This window comes from Eptatretus burgeri, chromosome 14 (assembly GCF_056783735.1).
Source record: "Eptatretus burgeri isolate ZD-2024b chromosome 14, Ebu_testis_v1, whole genome shotgun sequence".
Taxonomy (NCBI): domain Eukaryota; kingdom Metazoa; phylum Chordata; class Myxini; order Myxiniformes; family Myxinidae; genus Eptatretus; species Eptatretus burgeri.
This window is the reverse complement of record NC_140974.1, coordinates 36,180,300-36,198,524: the sequence shown is the minus strand read 5'-3', so window position 1 is coordinate 36,198,524 and position 18,225 is coordinate 36,180,300. Positions and strand designations below refer to the sequence as shown.

General features: G+C 32.7%; 1 protein-coding gene and 2 long non-coding RNA genes across 4 annotated transcripts in view; 2 read left to right on the top strand and 1 right to left on the bottom strand.

The window, feature by feature from the left end:
* LOC147012966 (laminin subunit gamma-1-like) overlaps positions 1-18,225 on the bottom strand; it is a 253,798-nt gene that overhangs the window by 175,166 nt on the left and 60,407 nt on the right. The window lies entirely within an intron of this gene.
* The window catches only part of LOC147012967 (uncharacterized), a 77,807-nt gene that overhangs the window by 24,712 nt on the left and 34,870 nt on the right, over positions 1-18,225 (top strand). The gene's annotated exons all lie outside the window — the stretch shown is intronic.
* On the top strand, positions 2,645-3,379 carry LOC147012968 (uncharacterized). Its single transcript, XR_015050961.1, has 3 exons — positions 2,645-2,919; positions 3,017-3,180; positions 3,278-3,379. It is a non-coding gene; the product is annotated as an uncharacterized LOC147012968 (long non-coding RNA).

Below are 18,225 nucleotides of genomic sequence, written 5' to 3'. Positions count from 1 at the left end.
ATGTTTTTGCAGAATGAAATGGTGGTCGGAGTGCAAATCTTGCCACCAACCTCCTTGAAAAAGGTAACCTAAATGCAGGAGGACGTCGGCAGTTGCAGTTGGGCATCTGGAAAGCCTTTGGCTCACATGGAGCTCCTCCACCCTTTGACAGGTTTTGTTTTTAATCCTGCTGGGTGTCAACATCTATACCGTCCTCACAAGGAAACCTGGAGGGGGAGACAATTTAGTCGCTGCCAACTTGACCATGAAACAGGTGAGTGTAGCTTGACATGTTACCTGTGGGAAGTCACAGATCTGATCTGGCTTAACCTGACAATAAAGAAAGCATTGGTAAATTTACACCATCCAAAACTTTTCCAACACATATCTGAATTTGGCTTGATTGCATCAGCATTCTGGTTAATTGTTTTCATGAATATAACACGAGGTGAGACGTTATTAATTTTTATGTATTCATAAAAAAAATTGAGTTACATTCTTTGACAACTGTGCTGTGATGGTGGTGATGGGGGAATGTTCTTGGTCCCGTCATTTTTTGATGGCCTTTACATGAGTATTGAGTAACAAATGAACAAGGGTCACAGGCAAGGCCATACAAGGCGGGCATCCGGGTGAGGGTGGGGGGTGGCAAATGCCACCCCCCCACCCTGCCAAGCCAGCAGAGCTGTCATAATTTGTGCAGAAAAATATCACGATGGCAAAATATCGCGAGATGATAGCACGGTTACTTGTGATGTAAACTTAAGTAAATAGCATTTATTTGACCATTTTTACATTTATCAACCAAAACCATTTTGGGGTTAAAATATATAATCGTAAAAAAATCTGAAAAATAACAAATTCATTCTACATCTGGCAAGTGGCTGCTCTGCTCAACTCCCGAGGCTTCGCCTGCCCTCAAGAACTTTCAATATGATGTATTTCTATCCTTGAATGCGTGTCATGCAATTACGCATACACATAAACACAAATGGCTGAGGGTAGGACAATGTCCAGCACATTAAGGTAGGGCAATGTCCAGCACATTAAGGTAGGGCAATGTCCAGCACATTAAGGTAGGGCAATGTCCAGCACATTAAGGTAGGACAATGTCCAGCACATTAAGGTAGGGCAATGTCCAGCACATTAAGGTAGGACAATGTCCAGCACATTAAGGTAGGGCAATGTCCAGCACATTAAGGTCGGGCAATGTCCAGCACATTAAGGTAGGGCAATGTCCAGCACATTAAGGTCGGGCAATGTCCAGCACATTAAGGTAGGACAATGTCCAGCACATTAAGGTAGGACAATGTCCAGCACATTAAGGTAGGACAATGTCCAGCACATTAAGGTAGGGCAATGTCCAGCACATTAAGGTAGAGCAATGTCCAGCACATTAAGGTAGGACAATGTTCAGCACATTAAGGTAGAGTAATGTCCAGCACTTTAAGGTAGGACAATGTCCAGCACATTAAGGTAGGGCAATGTCCAGCACATTAAGGTAGGACAATGTCCAGCACATTAAGGTAGAGCAATGTCCAGCACATTAAGGTAGGACAATGTCCAGCACATTAAGGTAGGGCAATGTCCAGCACATTAAGGTAGAGCAATGTCCAGCACATTAATGTTGGACAATGTCCAGCACATTAAGGTAGGACAATGTCCAGCACATTAAGGTAGGACAATGTCCAGCACATTAAGGTAGGACAATGTCCAGCACATTAAGGTAGGGCAATGTCCAGCACATTAAGGTAAGTAGGGTAAGAATACTGATTCTGGCTCACTTTTCCCCATGTAAATGAATGGGGGATTTTCAGCGATTTATATTTTTTTTCCCTAAAAATAAACCCCCCTTTTTATCCCAAGGTATATTTATTTGTCTCCCCTTTTAACCTGGAGGTTGAACCTCATTGAATTGAACACCTGGGGGTTGAACAGCTCACTCATTGAACCTATAAAGATTTGTTCATTCTCAAATTCCTTCAATAGTTTAATTTTCTTTGCACAATAATCCCCATCTAAAATATTGACAAACAAAACATTTGAATCTTTATATTTTTTAAGATACCCCATTTGTGCCATTACGAAATGATAAACTTCTCTTAATGCTCTTGTTTGACCACCTCCTGAGCCACAGGTTATTTTTTGTTAAGCCCCGCCCACTTTTCTTTAAGCCCCGCCCACTTTTGTTAAGCCCCGCCCACTTTTCATAAGGTAATTTTTCTAAGCCACGCCCACTTTTCCTAAGCTCCGCCCACTTTTGCTAAGCTCCGCCCACTTTTCATAAGGTATTTTTTCTAAGCCACGCCCACTTTTCCTAAGCTCCGCCCACTTTTGCTAAGCTCCGCCCACTTTTCATAAGGTATTTTTCTAAGCCACGCCCACTTTCCTAAGCCCCGCCCACTTTTGCTAAGCTCCGCCCACTTTTCATAAGGTATTTTTTCTAAGCCACGCCCACTTTTCCTAAGCTCCGCCCACTTTTGCTAAGCTCCGCCCACTTTTCATAAGGTATTTTTTCTAAGCCACGCCCACTTTTCCTAAGCCCCGCCCACTTTTGCTAAGCTCCGCCCACTTTTCATAAGGTATTTTTTCTAAGCCACGCCCACTTTTCCTAAGCTCCGCCTACTTTTGCTAAGCCCCGCCCACTCTTACATATCATTTCCAGTTCATCTCTGACTCACAAAGAAATCACTAGAAAATTACAGGATGTTATGGTTTTGAAAAATTTCCCAATGAAGGCTTGCCTAGGCTTGCCCAGGGAATTTCCAAAGGAAACCACACCCACCAGTCTTTCTCTATAAAAGCTTCAAACCCAGGCTCCATTTTAAACATTTGTTCTTGCTGGCAATGGTGTTCTGTGTGCTTGTCTCAAACTCTCTGTCTTCTATGGAACTAAACCTTCAAGTTGATGAACTGGATTCAAACCTCTTATCTATTGAGGTAAGATTTTTTATTTTCCTATTTTCAAACTTTGATTGAAGCATACTCATTTAATAATTAAATAACTTAATTAATACATTATTATTTTCTCTCACAGGAAATTGTATCTGAAAATACTGCTTTTGCTACAACTTGGGGGAAATTGTTGGCTTGGTTGAAGACCTTGAGTGGGATGACTTTAGTGTTCCTTGGAACTCTCTGTCTTCTATGGAACTAAACCTTCAAGTTGATGAACTGGATTCAAACCTCTTATCTATTGAGGTAAGATTTTTTATTTTCCTATTTTCAAACTTTGATTGAAGCATACTCATTTAATAATTAAATAACTTAATTAATACATTATTATTTTCTCTCACAGGAAATTGTGTCTGAAATACTAAATGAAAATACTGCTTTTGCTACATCTTGGGGCGAAATTGTTGGCTTGGTTGAAGACCTTATGAGCGACCAAGACCCACAGAACGAGTTCGTCTCTTGATGACCCAACCAAAGAGTTATACCTTGAGACCAGCAAAATCCTGAAAAGAGTTTTACAGCAATAGTACTCATTGTGAGTTATCAAGACAATACCCACTGAACAAGTTATACCTTGATGAGCCAGAATACAAGTTTTACCTTGAGACTCACAAATTTTGAAAAAATCAGTAAATGAGTTCTGCCTTGATGGTTTAAATAACTACCTTGGAGACTCAGGAAAAAGGGTTTTGCCAAGATGGTTCTAAATATGGGGCCTACCTTGGAGACTCACAAATTTTGAAAAAATCAGTAAATGAGTTCTGCCTTGATGGTTTAAATAACTACCTTGGAGACTCAGGAAAAGGGTTCTGCCAAGATGGTTCTAAATATGGGGCCTACCTTGGAGACTCACAAATTTTGAAAAATCAGTAAATGAGTTCTGCCTTGATGGTTTAAATAACTACCTTGGAGACTCAGGAAAAGGGTTCTGCCAAGATGGTTCTAAATATGGGGCCTACCTTGGAGACTCACAAATTTTGAAAAAAATCAGTAAATGAGTTATCCTTAAGAGACTTTGTAAGTTGGTTTTACTTTGAATACTTGAAATGTGGGTTCTGGATTGATAACTCACAATGTGATACATATCTTGGAAACTCAACGGGAATGTGGTTATACCTTGAAGACTTGGAAAGTTGGGTTTATGTTGGACACTTGAAACTTTTTTGGGGGCTTTTATTTATTTATTTATTTATTTATTATTATTATTATTTTATTTATTTATATTTTGGAGACTTTTGGAGTTGCTATCACTTTGGGATCTAAACCTATCGATGTAGTTCTGTGTAGGATGGTGTTGAAAGGGAACAAGATCAAGAAAGTTCTGGGAAGAAAGTGGAGGCTTACGCCCTCTTTCTACGTCATCAAACCTGAAAGCCTTAAAAGACAGAATTGGAAGAAGAGAAAAAAACAAAAATATACATTGTTCGTTCTGGGAAGAAAGTGCAGGCTTACTCCCTCTTTCTACGTCATCAAACCTGAAAGCCTTAAAAGACAGAATTGGAAGAAGAGAAAAAAAAAAAACAAAAAATATACATTGTTCTGCTCTGGGAAGAAAGTGCAGGCTTACTCCCTCTTTCTACGTCATCAAACCTGAAAGCCTTAAAAGACAGAATTGGAAGAAGAAAAAAAACGTAAAAATATATATATATATATAGGTGGAAATCTCATTTTGAAAAAGACATTGTGTTGGGCGAGGATTGAGTTGGGGTTGAGATTTTGAATGTGAGGGTTAGGGTTGAGATTTTGAATGTGAGGGTTGGGACACACACACATACACATCAACAAACAAAAGTTAAGCCTTGACTATTCAGTTGAGGATTCTGTGTTTGGGGTTCACAGATCTAAGAACGTCCCCCTTGACACACATTATATACTGTAAATACACCTCGGACTTGTTCCTCTAGTGTCCACAAAGGTGTATTATATGCTTAGTTTTGTCTTTTGTAATTCCTGTGAATAAAATGAACCTAAAATCTCTTCCCTTCCAAAATCATATATTTTATAAGTCCAAGGAACTGTATCTATTACATCAACAATTTTAAAAGTTCTTTCGTCCATCGTTCAGTAAAACCCTTTTCAAAATGAGATTTCCACCTATATATTCTTACGATATCACCAACTTTGAACTTAGGTTTTCTGACATTAATCTCTTTTTCATATTTTAATTTTGTAAATGTTTCTGATGGCTTCATATTCGTTGACGTGTGAATCGTGTCATTATACTTATCCACAATATCCTGAATAAAAGATAACCATTGTTGTGAACCGAGTTGTGTGAATTTTTATATAGTCTCTCTTTAAGGTACGATTAAAACGTTCAACAACAACTGCCTTCCCTTCATTAAAGGTACTGTATAATGTAATACTGTTATTTTTTAAAAAAATTCATAAATGTCTTGTTATAAAACTCTCTACCCTCATCAGTCCACAATTTCTTAGGTTTTCTCTTACTTTTTATTAAATATCTGTTGAAAAGCTAACACAAGAGTATTACCTGTTTTGTTTTTTAAAGGGACAACCCACGATATCTACTCTCAAATCAATAACGGTTAAAGCATACTTGTACCCCTTATCATTATTGAGTTCAATCAAATCAGCAGACCAGATATAATCAACTTCCTTGGAATAAACTTTCCTTCTCTGAAACTTTGTGAATATTGGTTTATGTAATTCATCAGCTAATTGCTCTTCAGTCTTAATGACATCATTAGAGCCTATAAGTTTTTTTGAATTTCCAAGTCCAAGTTTCAATTTAGCACTAATCATCTTCTTCACGATGAACCTATCAACTTTTTCTCTCAAGGTTGGATTTTGTATCAGAGACAAATTATATAACATTTCTCTATCGGCTTCATGCTTTTCTTCCAACGTTGTGGTATTCCCATAATCAATATCGTGTCTCATGCACACTTCATCAACTCTATTGATTGGTTTACTCCAGGATTTAGGATTGTCTGCCTCATCTAATCTTTTATCCAAGTTTGTGCCTGGACCACAGAAAGAATACCCTGGAAGATGTAATTCCCTGGTATTCCAGTAGTTGTAAATTTACTTCCTGATAAAAACTTTTGTATATCTCCTCCGAGTTTGTGTTTGGAGATAAATTGATTTTTTTTTGAACCACACACCGAACATATACCTTTTTGTATAACCCTGTTATTTTTACTTTTAATATATGAAATATTTTTAGTATTAGTTTTCTTTTACATTTGAGACAATAACTCATTTATTTATGAGAAAAATTTCTGCAGAGTGCAAAACCTTTTAGTTTCCAACATGCACATTTGAATCTTAATTTTTAAAACATAAAGAATCCTTAGAAATGCCTTCACTCTCTCCTCCATTTATTTAAGAAAAACTTGAATTAAAATACATGTCTTCTCGATGTCGATAGTCTTGTCGAAAGTAGTGTAAATAGACTTTTTAATTCTTTGTATTCCTCCCTAATTGAGATAAGTTAATTTCTTTAATACCTCTATTCTTTTTGAATCTCACTGGTTTCCATATTTTGATATTTATTCATTCTCTCTCTTTCCTCCCTCTCTCTCTCTCTCTCTTCCTCCTTCTCTCTCTCCTCCTCCTCCTTTTCCTCCTCTTCCCTCTCTTCTTCAACTCCTTCCTCATCCCTTACTATACTTGAATCGTTTACACCCCATAGAATATTATACATATATTCATCAGGATTTCTTGTTATTCCTGTATCCAAAATAATTTTTTTACAACAGGATACCAATAAAATTTCTTTTGAATTTCTAAAAGAGCCTTACCTTTTCTTAACCTTATAATTTTTTCATTATTTAACATTCTAATTAAATCTAAAGTTGTTGGTTTATCAACATCAGCATAATGCCAATCTTTTATTGAAAATACCTCATTCTTATGTTGTAGAACATATTTATTAAAATACCAAATACCCTTTTCTTGGAGGTATGCTTGGACACAGAAATGATAATTTTCTTGAAGCCTTCTTGCTGTCATTTATGTATTAGAAATATATGTTAGAATAATATTATGGCACAAAACACCTCCCCATCTTCCCATAGTTAAATCATTTTGTATTTCCTTACTTATTATATATAATCCTGTTTTTTTCTGTTTTCATGAGATAAACAAGGGCAAAACCATTATTATATTTACCCTTATTAAATTCTTTTATTTGTTGTTTACTAATCGTGGCTCCACAAAACTCATTCTCGATACCAAGTGGATAATATTCTTCCTTACGAGACTGATTTAATTGTTCCAGGTCTTCGAGGTTAATTTTAAATGACCAATTATACCCTAAATCATTCATATCATACCCCCATTGTTCTATTCTCATACAAACGATACGCCCTTCTTTATAAAAATTTATTTTAATTCGAACTGTGAATTCTGTATGACCTGGAGATAATATCAACACTTCTGTATCTTTAGAATACACAGCCGTTTTATTTAAGTATATATTGTGATAAATCGCTTAATCTCACCAAGTCATTTGCGTCAGTCGGGCTTGGATAATTTTTTAATTTATAAGCATTTTTCATGTTAATATTTTTGTTTATATTATATTTATGTCGTTCAGCCTGTGCCTTTGTGTAATAATTTGATAAATCAATATCCAGTTCTTGAGATACACCAAAGATAGAACCATCTTTACCAACATAAGTCATTTATATTAGATTAAAAATAATATCATAAAAATTTTTATTTTGTTGAGTTGAAATAACACATATAGACATAATTGACCACAACACTTGGAATTTAATTCTTGGACTTGAAATGTTTGATAAACACCATTCTGTAAGAATTTTATGACTTCAACAGGTGGTGGAAGACCAAAACTATCAAAATAATATTTGTCTTGACTATTAAAAATACAAACCCAATGAGAACCGTTCCCATCATTATCTTCTAAGTTCATAATAATATTCTTTGTATGTTTCGACACATTTGTTAATTCATCTCTCATACAAATAACCACATTATGAATTTTTAATTTCTTACAATATTTGGCAAGTTGTAAATTTGATGTTGTATTCTTTCCAAATTCTTTCAACCACTCATCAATGCTCATTTATTTATTAGAAAGATATAATCCATTACCTCTTTTCGTTAATTTTACACCTGCTTGTGCTATAGAAGAAAGCATATCTCCAACTAACAATCTCGCTTTATCAGGCAGACCTTCAAGTTTTTCAGCAAAATCTACAATTACACCACTTCCACTAATTTGTTTCTCCAACTCTTTGTTATGTCTTTCCAATTCTTTTTGAGCCTGGAGTTGAGCCTTCCTTTCGTTGGCAGTTTTGACCGCTGTTGAAATACCACCCGTCAATGCTCCAACCGCACTTAAACCAGCAAATAAAGGAATTAGAAATGGGAGAAATCCTCCACTCGTCTCTCTTATTGAATATTTTTTCAACATTGGTTTTGTCATTTTAATTTTAAGTGAGCCAGTGTCATTCAAGATTTTAACCTGTTCTCTTGTGAGCAAAACATCAATTCTTACTGCTCCTTTTCTCTGAATTGTATTAACGTTAATCGTACAAGGCTTTTGATTTTGAACACAAGATGATAGTTTATGAAGATTGATTTGATAAACATATACCCCAGTTGGTACTTTGCCACTCATTTATTTAACAAAAAATTATGTGAGACTAATCATCACACCATTATCTGTATTAATCTGCAATTCTGTTTCTTCCAAAAGCAAACAATATGTATCAACTTCTTCACTCTCTCCTCTTTCAATGTATAGGGAAGTATCCACTGATTAGACTTTATAGTTTCTTTTTGAGCGCTCAGGTCAAACGTATAGATTGTATACAAACTTTTAAATGCTGTCATATCCAAAATAGGTTCTTTATTTCCATTACTTTCACACACCTTTTGGTAAGACTTGTATGCTTCAGCAAAATCATTTTTTCCCCAATTAATTTCCAATCTATCTCGTGGATAAAATGTTCCATCTAGAGAAACGCGAAGTTGTTTCACCTTAGCATTATCACTCAATGCATTATTCTTATCAGTCGCAGTATCACCATCTGGCTTTTTAAAAATCATCCACAGATATCGTGGCTTTCCTTCCAGAACACCCAAATTCCACGTGTAAGTAGTTTGATTGAGTTTAACGTGTTGACATCTTCTTTTGAGGTATGATACACTGAGTGGTCTCTTTGAGTTAAGTTTTCGATTCAACATCTCTTCTGTTTTAAGATTAGGAGTATATTCACTGATATACCAACTCATCTCCTCAATTACAAATTTATTCTGATCACCAAAAGCATTACCAACACCAAAAAGCAATCTATTTTCATTATCATTCCTTTGTAGTTGAAATCTAATTTTAAGACCATACAGAACTTTATCATAATCACAAAATCCAAATATACCTTTAAGAGGAACTGCCACAGTAAAACTATTTTCTGCTTTTGTATCATCATTATACATTCCTTTCCTTTGAATATATCCAGGGTCTGTGTTTGTTCCCGTTGACATATCAGGAATAAAACCTTCGACAGACCCCTTTCCCATTCTATCACTGAATGTATAGAGTGTAAATTTCATCATTTCAGATACAGCAGAGACATAATCAACCGCTTCAACTTCTTGTGTTCCAATATACAATCGCACACTATCAAACATTTTCCAGAAGAAATCATTTACAAGTGTAGCGTTTGTGTTATTCCCAGCCTTAGTGAATTTAAATTTACACAACAAGAAACTTTCGGAGAGATTCAAATAGGTTTGTTGATTATTTATTTCAAAACTTTTTGTACCATTTGTATTCCAGTCTGTTCCAGTTATTGCATTTACCTTGAAGTAATTTTTTTTAGTGGAGTTTGAGATAATAATAGTATCATCCAAATCATAGATACTATCAATTGCTTCCATACTTGTATTTATTTAGGAAAAAAGATGTTAAAACTTTTGCAACCCTGATCCAAGTATTTGAATTATTTTCTGTCGTTCTTGCAGGGACAACTGAGTTTTCCCTTTGTTAATTTCTTTTATTGCTTGTAATTTATGAGATTCTTTCTGAGCATCTTTTATACTCTTTACAGCACCTGCTACATTTCCCACAGCAGAAGCAGTTGAACCAATTAGGTCTTTATGTTTAAGAATAGTTGAACCAATACCCATGAGAGTATCAATTATCCCATCTCCTCTAAATTGATGTCCAACACCCCTTTGTCTCTTAGGTTTATAGTATCCTCTACCAAGATACATACCTTCACCCTTGTTGTACGGGAAAAGGAACATCCCATCCCCTGTAATTATTTTATATTTTCCCAACTCGTGCTTCCTCACAATAACCATCGTATTTATTTATTGAAAAACTTCACGTAGGTGAATTCTGATGGATATAACTTCTCCATTAAAAGAGATCACACGATTATCTTGGTCGGTTATCCTAAAATTTACTCTGTGTATGGTTTTTCCTGACACAGGTAGATAAACCAAATTTTTAGGCTCCATATTGAATTTATAACCAATTGGGGTTGAGTATGCGCTGAATGAAAATATTGTATTTGTTTTTAATCCATCATTATAAGCACCATCAATCAAATCACAGTGAATTAACAACGAATTTATTCCTGAGGATATTTGAATGACATTATCACTGTAAAACGTCCCATTAGTTTCAATCTTTTTTGAGGAGAAACCTAATAACTCTCTAAATGAATTATCAATTGTGAAATCAACCTTGTAGTTATTTTTAACTTTAATCGTTGATTTTGAAGTATGTTTTTGAATGTTTATAACAATATTTTTTGGTTCATCACCCTGTTCTTTCATAAGACGAGCAATTTCGCAAGATATTTGAGAAATCTCGTATGCTCCGGGTGAGACTGTTATCGGTTTGTATCCACTTCCCGGATTATAACTAAACTTGTCATTTTTCTGGGTTCTATTAAATAAGGTATTATAAGTCTCCATGGACAATAAAGATGCCTCATATTCTTTTGTTGTGTCAAGTTGTAGTGGGTATGGGAATGAAGATGTGTGGTCGCTTGTTGTGAAATTAAAACTCAGGATTGTGCTTCTCATCTTATTTAATATGAGATAAAATGTCTTTATATTGATATTTCTTAATTATTTTCATGTTCATCAACTGGTCTAAAATGGCTGATGCTTCATTAAAACAATTGTTATTTCCAGCCTTCTTACTGCCGAACAACAATAACAGTCTATTAACTAATTGCGATGGGTCATTTGGAAGAAAACTAATACCTGAACCAAGGATACTTAAAGCCTGAATAATGTGTTTCTCCTTCTCATTCTTCCTACTTTTACCAGAAAGAATAACCTTATAATTTAGAGTGTTCAGCAAATCAATATATACTCTATCATCATTATTTTCCATATCCAATGGTTTATCAATATACTTTGATTCATCCCTCACAGTTGAACCTTGCCTTCCATCTTTTGTGAGAAGAAACATTAATCTCGGAGTTAGTTTAACAGGGGGTTGAGCAGAACTTAAGAACTTTAATTCATCATTAAATATCAATACCTTTTCTTGAACAAGATGAAATATTGCTGGTTGTTCTGTTGGAATGAGTCCTGCTTTGGTTTTTGAATCCGCTGAATATTCATTGTTTTGAACAGCATTCACAATATAATCAGGGGTTGATTAATCTCTTCCAGTTGTTGAAATAAACCTTCATCATCATATTCTAATTCTCCTAAATGCTCTAATTCTTCCTCCGTCATTTGACTGAAATCTTTTAACATTTGAAGCTTTCTAGGAGTATATTCTACTGTGGGAACTGTGGAAACATCTTTCATTTTTTTCTTGGGAAGTTTTTAAAAGTGGTTTAAAAATTTCTCTTGTTTTTTTTCAAATGCTTCTTCACGTTAGTTTCTGTCTGCGTTTCTTCTTTATGTCTTCCTGTTGTTTTACAACTTTTGAAACCAACTCTTGATGTTCCTTAAATCTTCTTGCTCTTTCTTTTGTATCCATTTATTTATTGTAAAATATCATTTAATGAATTGTAAAGATCAACAGGGAAATTTTCCTTTTCTTCATCATTCAAGTAGATGTGTTCAAATAAATCCTTTTCTTTAAATATTTCATCAAATTCTTTATTAACATTAATGCGAGTTGTAATTTCTTCTTCACAAATACTTGCATCTCTGCTTTTCATACGCTTGTGTTGAGTTTCTTCATCAACATCAAAACCGAATGATAAAATCTTCACTCCGCTCAGATATTTAATAATTTGTCTCTGTTCCTTCTGGATTAGTTTCTAATATCCCAACACCACCAGATTTTAGTTTCTTTAACTCACTCTTACAATGTGAATATTTTGTTGTACCAAGAGAAACCTCCTCAAATATTTGTCCTTCATTCCTCAATCGTATATGTTCCTCCACTGAAATATAGTGATAATCTACACCTTTTACTTCTCCAGGTCTTATTGCTCTAGTTGTTGTTGATACAATGCGTATCACGGGGTGTTTTTAAGTAAATTTACAATATTCTCATTTGTACTACACAAGAACCTTGATTTATGAAAGTTTTTTCCAGAAGCAGATTTACCCACAAGATTTATAATAATAGTTGTCATTTATATATGTAATTGTTTATAAAACAAAAAATATATCCCTTAATATCTCATCTTGTTTCACAACAATATATTTATATTTTTCAGTCGTGTGCTTCATATAATCCTCAAATTTCTTTTTACTACATAATGTAGAACAATTATCTCTCCAAAAATTATTGATATCTATTGAATTTAACTTGAATAAAATAAAAGTATTAGCATTGTTTCTGATGGAACGACGAGGAAGTTGAAAGTACGATTGACTAAGATAAATACAATTACAAGAAGAATGTTTAGCTCTTGTGTAGTAGCTGTGCGTTAGCGTTTGGTTTCTCTCATTAACACAATCATCAAAGATAACGAGGTTCTTTTTTGATTTATCCAAATCTTGGGAGACGGTATATCATCCGTATTATCACTAAGAATACAAGTTATAAGATTTGATTTCTTTTACATCTCTGTGTATCACAAAATAGTTGAATTATATCTTCAATGTTATAATCATTTAGGTTTTTTTGACGTTTAAATAAACCTATTATATCTTCTTTTGAAGACCAGCATTAAAACCTTGTGAGAGTAGTTGATACTCTGGTTGAAAACTCGACTTTGTGAAAATTATTAAATTATCATAATCTAAAAAGTTGGGAGTGAGGAGCATTTTTAAAAGTAAGCAGGTTTTTCCACATCCACTTGAACCAACTATGAGACATCTTAATGAATTTGGGAGATTTTTATGGTTGTTAAATTTTATCTTATTTTCCCAAATAGGTAAAAAATCATTCATTTATATATTTGAAAAACAGGTTATTTAATTTATTATTGGCTTTTTTAGAAACTCTATATTTTATCCTAAGTTCAGGTTTAATTTCAAGATAATCCATTATTTTATTTATACAATATCTTGTGTTGATATTTCCCTGAAAATTACATCCATGAATAATATACAACAACAATCCTTTGAACATTTCTCTTATACGTTCAGTTTCTTCCCTTGTAAGGAAAGGTGTGTTATCATCCTCATACTTTACATTCATTTCTCTAATCAATCTTGTAAAGTAATTCATTTTTGGTGTAAATCTAAGAATTATTTTCCTTTTTATATTTTTTATTATCATTAATTAGAAGATAATCACAGAATATACATTGTTTATAGGCTTTTGACTCTGTGTTTAATCCCCGTCTTTCACACGCAGGACAATTCTCAAATTTGTCATATGGAGAATCAGGAAAGTCTAGCATATTTATAAAGTAAAACTTTACTTAAACTGAAATTCATCTATACTTTCAGTTTTATATTACCATCGATATCGATATACTTTTTTTCATTATCAGATTCAACGACAACATTTTTTATATTAAAGGTAATTTTAAAATTATCGTTAACTACTATTGAACGAAATGTCATTTCACCTGATATATTAACATCCTTTATTTCATCAAGATTTACATCTTTAGGGTTGTTGAAAAAAATACAAATTTCTCCTTGCATATTACAGATGGTCTTATCTTTTTCTTTCTAAAGCTTCATCCATAAGGTTTTTGTTCTTTGATACTTTTTCTTGTTTCATTGCTTTTTCTAGTTTTGAATATATTACTAGAAGGAGAGGAGAAACTTTTGTTAGAGATACTTTAATTGATGTTCTACCAGGTATACTAAAGCCCTTCCACTGAAGGAAATTGAAGAACTCATATTATTTACCATAATAGTTTTTATCCAATAGTTGTTATATTTATCTTTGTTCAATTTTACATCCTTGACATATTTCTCAGTATCTTTAACAGATGAAGAGATTGATTGAAACTTGTCTTTTGTGTCTTGAAACATTGTATTTATTAAGTGAAAAAGTTGGAGGATAAAAATGTTTTTAAGCACAGATTCACCTATAAATTAAACGAAATTTTCATCAAGAAAATTTTAGTTCAAGCAAAGTTTTATTCTATAAATATGGTGAATACAACGTACTGCGATGTTTGTAATCACGAATATAAACATTATAGAAAACACCTCCGAACCAACAAACACACATTTAATCTATTTCATCAAATATCTCCTCTTGAGTTGGAAAGAAAACATTGTGATATCTGTTCAAAGGATGTTTTGAAGAGTAGTTATAATCAACATCTTCAATCACAAAAACACAAGAAAAATGAGTTTAAAGTAAAGGGAGACTATTATATTAAAAACACTGATGAGGCATTTAAAGGGCATATAAAAATAAGGATTTTTCAATTTGGAGAACCCGGTCCATCATCAATAGCTGAATCAATTGAAATAGTAAAAACCCGATGTTGAAAAAATTTATTAAAAAAACATTAAAATAAATAAAAACTTTAAAGTTTTATATGGGAGTGAAAATGAATATGAAAAGACAAGATGAAGAACAAACTCCTTATATGAGAACAGATCTTCATTTTATAACATCATTTCAAGATTTTTTGAATAGTGGGGTTTATGAAGAACTATCAAGACAAGAGGAGGATGTTGATAATACAGTGGTAGGAAGTGGATTCAATATTAAAAAATCATCTTTTTAGATATACACATTCTAAAATCAAACCCTCTTAAAGCTTCTTCTTATATTGAATTACCAAAAGAAATAAAAACGAAAGAAGGCAGTTGTTAATATTAAGAACAATGATAATAAATGATTTCTCTGGTCTGTTCTTGCTCACTTACATCCACCAAAATGTAATTCAGAAAGAGTAAAACAATATATGAAATATGAGAATACCTTGGACATTAAAGATTTTAAATTCCCAATGCCACTAACAGATATTCCTAAATTTGAGAAAAAGAATAATCTTTCTATTAATGTATATGGATTAACGGATACAAACAAAGTTCAAATATTAAAAATTTCAAACAACTATAAAAATGAAGAAACACACATTGACCTTTTATATTTTAGTGTTGGAAAGAATTCACATTACACATACATCAATAATTTATCAAGATTAATCTCTTCTCAGGTATTCAGAACAGCAAACAAAATATATCCTTGTAAGCGATGTCTTAATTCATTTCATACAAAAGAACGATTAGAACAACATTCAAAATATTGTAGTAATCATAAATCAGCTGTAATTACAATGCCTAAACCTGGTGAAAACATTTATTTTGAAGATTATAATAAATCTATCATGCACCCATTTGTGATATACGCTGATTTTGAATGTATCCTTAAAAGATAAATACTGCTTCTCCTAATCCAAAAGAACCATATACAAATAAATATCAAAAACATATTCCTTGTGGTTTTTGTTATTATATCAAATCATCTGTTGGAGAAAAGTATAACAAACTTGAACATTATCGTGGAAAAAATGCTTCACAAGAGTTTGTAAAACGATTAGAAAAGGATTGTATAAGACTCACTAAATTAATGAAAGAAACAAATGAACCGATGAAATTAACCAAAGAAGAAAAATTAGAATTTAGAATGAACAATATCTGTCATATTTGTGAGGGGGAAATTAAGGAGTTTAAAGTTAGAGACCATTGTCATCTTACTGGTAAATATAGAGGTCCCGCTCATTCCTGTTGTAATCTTAATTATAAATTACCTTCTTTTATTCCAGCTTTTCTTCCCAACAGAGCCAACTATGATACACATCTATTTATAAATGAACTTTCAAAAACACCAGGGAATATTTCTGCTATAACAAACACAAGTCAAAAGTATATTTCATTTTCAAAAATGATATTCACAAAACCTATAACTCGTATTAGGTTTTTAGATTCTTACAAGTTTATGGGAACACCACTAGCCTACCTCGCATCAAATCTAAGCTCCACGGACTCTTTTTCAAATCTTAATTCATTCTTTCCAAAAGAGGAAATTCTCACTAAAGAGGAAATTCAGATTAAAGAGAGAATTCAAAGTAAAGAGGAAATTCTAACTGAAGATGAAATTCTAATTATAAAGAAAATTCGAACTAAAGAGGAAATTCAGATTAAAGATGAAATTCTGATTAAAGAAGGAATTCTTACGAGAGAGGAAATTCAAACAAGGAATGAAATTCAAAGTAAAGAGAAAATTCTTACAAGTAAGGGAATTTATCCTTATGATTATATGGATTCATTTATGAGATTTAAAGAAACACAACTTCCTTCAAAAGAAAGTTTCTATAATAACCTTTATGAAGAAGAGATAAGTGATAAGGAATATAAACACGCACAAGAAATATGGAAAATATTTAAGATAAAGAACCTTGGAGAATATCACGATTTATATCTAAAAACAGATGTTTTATTGTTAGCTGATGTGTTTGAAGCTTTTAGATCACTCTGTCATAATAAAAATTGTTATGGATTAGATCCTGCCCACTATTTCACAGCTCCTGGTTTAGCTTGGAGTGCAATGTTGAAAATGACAAAACAAGATATAGATTTAATCAGTGATGTGGATATGCTTTTGATGATTGAGAAGTCCAAGAGAGGTGGAATATCACAAGTATGTTCAAAAAGATATGCTAAAGCAAATAATAAATATCTTCCAAATTATAATAGTGAAAAAGATAGTAATTATTTGATGTATTTTGATGCTAATAATTTGTATGGATGGGCAATGTCTCAATCTCTGCCTTATGGTAAATTAGAGTGGGTGGAAGAAAAGGATTATGAAAAGGCTTTGATGAATATTGTTATTTCTTCTCAAGAGGAATTGAATGACGAAGAAGAAGGTTATTATTTTGAAGTTGATTTGAGGTACCCGAGTGATCTTCATAATAAGCATAAAGATCTTCCTTTGCATGTGAGAAAGAAACTCCAAAGAAAGAATGGTTAAGTGATTATCATAAAAGTTTTAATATTAAAGGTAAATCAACAGAAAAGTTATTAACAACATTCTATGATAAAGAGGGATATGTTTTGCATCAGAGAAGCTTAAAACAGTTTTTGAGAGAAGGATTGAGAGTAGCTAAAATTCATAGAGTTTTAAAATTTAAACAAAGTCCTTGGGTGAAAAAGTATATTCAATTCAATACAGATATGAGAGCAAATGCAAAAGTAAAATTTGAAGGGGACTTTTATAAATTAATGAATAATGCTGTATTTGGAAAGACTATGGAAAATGTTAGAAACAGGCAAAACATTAGATTCGCAACATCTTGGAAAGAAGCTTCTAGATTGATAAATAAACCAAGTTTTGAGAGAGAAGAGGTTTTTTCAGAGAACTTTTCTGCAATTCATATGAAAAAGGAAAGTATTGTAATGGATAAACCAATTTATATTGGAACAGCAGTTCTTGATTTATCAAAGATATTGATGTATGATTATTTGTATAATGACTTAAAGAAAGAGTATGGTGAAAATGTTTCATTGTTGTATATGGATACTGATAGTTTTATCCTAGATATAAAAACTGATGATGTTTATGAAGATATGAAGAAAAATATTGGAGTATATGATACAAGTAATTTCAGCAAGAAGAGTGAGTTATTTTCCAAAAAGAATGAAAAGGTTATTGGTAAGTTTAAGGATGAGTTGGGTGGAAAAGTAATGAGTGAGTTTATTGGATTGAGAGCAAAGGCATATGCTTATAAGTATGGTGAACAGATTGATAAGAGGTTAAAGGGAATAAAGAAATATGTAATAAAGAAATCAATAACTTTTAGAAATTATTATAATTGTTTGGATGAATAAGAAAAGAAGAATATAGGAAAATGAATACAATAAGAAGTTATAAACATAACATATATAGTGAAGAAGTAAATAAAAAGGCATTAGGAGCCTTTGATGATAAGAGATTTATTT